Source organism: Sorex fumeus, unplaced genomic scaffold (genome assembly GCF_029834395.1).
Source record: "Sorex fumeus unplaced genomic scaffold, SorFum_2.1 ptg000073l, whole genome shotgun sequence".
Lineage (NCBI taxonomy): Eukaryota > Metazoa > Chordata > Mammalia > Eulipotyphla > Soricidae > Sorex > Sorex fumeus.
This window is the reverse complement of record NW_026606130.1, coordinates 5,139,403-5,142,242: the sequence shown is the minus strand read 5'-3', so window position 1 is coordinate 5,142,242 and position 2,840 is coordinate 5,139,403. Positions and strand designations below refer to the sequence as shown.

Genomic DNA, 2,840 nt, shown 5'->3' with positions numbered 1-2,840 from the left:
TATCCCACCACTGTTTTCGGGGCATGATGGTTTCATCAGACAAATCAGCTGTGTATCTTTTTTTTTTTTGTCGGAGTACTGCTATTTATTCAGCCACTCATTAGCTGATTGAATTGTGCATGAGCTCCACCTTACTTTTTTTTCCATTCCCCGCGATAGCACAGCGGTAGGGCATTCGCCTTACAAGCGGCCAACATGGCCGACCCGAGTTCGATTCCTCCGCCCCTCTCGGAGTGCCCGGCAAGCTACCGAGAGCATTTGATATGCCAAACACAGTAACAACAAAGTCTCCAATGGAGACGTTACTGGGCCCGCTCGAGCAAATCGACGATCAACGGGAGGGCCTTTACCTTTACCTTTTATAATTTTATTTATTGAATCACTGTGAGAGCAGTTACAAAGCTTTCGGGTTTAAGTCTCAGTCATACAATGAAACACCCGTACCTTCACCATGTGCCCATTCTCCACCACCAAAAATCCCAGTATACCCCCATCCCACACCCTCCCTCTGCCTGTGGGGCAGATGATTTCCACATTACTCTCTCTCTACTTTGATCACATTCACTATTTGCACACCAGACCGACCATTTTTTGAGATTTTACCCTAACACTCAGATCTGCTGAAAAGGCAAAAATAGAAAATTCGTGTTCTATTGCTGGTTATGAATAACATATGATGTCTTGTGGCTGCAGTAAGGTCATGTGGTTTTGAAATTCCGAAATTTTAACACTTAAATCTGGAGGGATTTCTGCAAAAAGCCACTGGGTTTAGAGATCTGCTCTTGAGTCTCTGGGATCATGGCTGTTGAGCAGCTTGATGAGGAGCCAGAGAGGCCGTTCGTGGGCGATGTCTTGGGGTCTCGTTGGGGTGGGGAGGACAGGCCCGGCTCCCTGCCCCATCCCATGAGGCCCAACAAGTTTTGTCACTGCGGGCCCAAGCCTGACTGTCCAATGGCCTCTGGAGGATGACAGCCACCAAGTTGCCAAGAGGGAGCAGGTGGAGGGACAGCACCCATTCCCCCCTGGAGTGGTCCAGCGACAATAACCTACTGCGGGGTCCAGACACATTTCTGCCAAAAGCCGCTGGGTTTTAAGATTTGTTTCTGAGTCTCTGGGATCATGGCCGTTAAGCAGCTTGATCAGGAGCCAGAGAGGCCATTCGTGGGCGATGACTTGGGGTCTCGTTGGGGTGGGGAGGACAAGCCCGGCTCCACCCCCATCCCGTGATGCCCTGTGTGTCTCGTCACTGGGGACCCAAATGTGACTATCCAGTGGCCTCAGACAGATGGCGGCCACTGGGCCGCCAGGGGGAACAGGCCAAGGCACGAAACCTATTCCCACCTGGGTTGGCCCAGCACCGGTAGCCTACTGCAGAGACCAGACGCATTTCTACCTAAAGCCACTGGGTTCTGAGATTCGTTTCTGAGTCTCTGGGATCATGTCCATTAAGCAGTTCGATCAGGAACCAAAGAGGCCTTGCCTCCAATTATATAGCTGAGCCGGAGGTGGTTTGTGGGTGTGTTTCCCACATACCTAACTTTTGGCCGTTTACTTTCTTGGTAAACTTTGCCCCAAGTTTTTGGGATCTGGCCAAAGGCACAGCAGCAATTTTGGGGTATCTGGAAGTCTGAAGGCGCCATGAGGCTGCTGATGCACTCGCCTCACAGGTACAGGTTGACCTGCTGGCGGCACCATACCCCCTCAGCTGTGAATCTTAAGGATGCTCCTTTGTAAGAAATTTCTTTCTTTGATCTTGCTGCTTTCAGAATTTTGTCTCTATCTAAGGTTTTGGTCATTTTGATCAGGATGTGTCTTGGGGTATTTTTATTTGGATTTCTTCTAGCTGGTACCTTTCGGGCCTCCTGAATGTGGTCACATGTTTTCTTCAGCTCTGGAAACCTCGTAGCAATGATGTCTTTGACAGTTTCTTCTTCATCAGGGTTTTCTTCCTGTCCCTCTGGGACTCCAATAATTCTTATGTTACCCCTCTTGGCTTCATCACCATCTTCTCTTGTCATCTGTTCCCGAATTGTGAGTCTCTTTTCCATTTTCTGCTCTTTTCTGGAGAGTCTCTGGACTTCATCTCCGAGCTCACTGATTCTGTCCTCAGCAGCTGTTACTCTGCTGCTGAGGCCTTCCACTGAGTCTTTCAATTCGCCTACCAGGTTTCTCAGGTCTGATATTTCTGTTTGCATTTTCCTCATTTCTACTTTCAAATCCTCTTGTCTTTTATAAGAATATGGAACACTTCACTAATTTGCGTGTCATCCTTGCACAGGGGCCATGCTAATCTTCTTTGTATCATTCCAATTTTAGTATATGTGCTGCCAAAGCGAGCGCTCTCATAGTTTTCTGATATGCTGTTAAATTTGTTGATATTTTTCTCAACTTTTAAAGAGGATTCCTGTATGTCATCTTGGATCTAACTGATATTTTCCTCACATGCTTTTATGCTGATCATACTTTCTATTGAATTTTTAAAATTTAATTTTTTTTATTTCATTGATTTAAAGAAGGTCTGATTCTGTTGAGACGGAAGCAGTCATCGAAGTCCTAGCCAAATAGCGTTCAAACTCAATACATCAGGGTCCTCCGTGAGCTGTATTATGGATTCACTACTAGGATCTCAACATTCTACAGGGAAGTGATCATTGATGTCAAGACAGGAGTTCAGCAGGGCGATACTATTTCACCAAACTCTTCAGTGTCACCCTCGAGAACATCATGCACAACTAAAATGGGAAGGAATGGGAGTGAAGTTAGACGGTCGGCAACTACAACACCTCCGCTTCGCTGATGACATCGTTCTAATAACACCAAACATTAGCCAAGCGGCACAA

At 46.9% G+C, this 2,840-nt stretch overlaps 1 non-coding gene across 1 annotated transcript; it reads right to left on the bottom strand.

Annotated features, from left to right (window-relative positions):
* Positions 1-2,233: 2,233 nt before the first annotated feature.
* LOC130038255 (U6 spliceosomal RNA) lies at positions 2,234-2,340 on the bottom strand. The gene has a single exon (XR_008794634.1). It is a non-coding gene; the product is annotated as a U6 spliceosomal RNA (small nuclear RNA).
* Between the last annotated feature and the right edge of the window lie 500 nt (positions 2,341-2,840).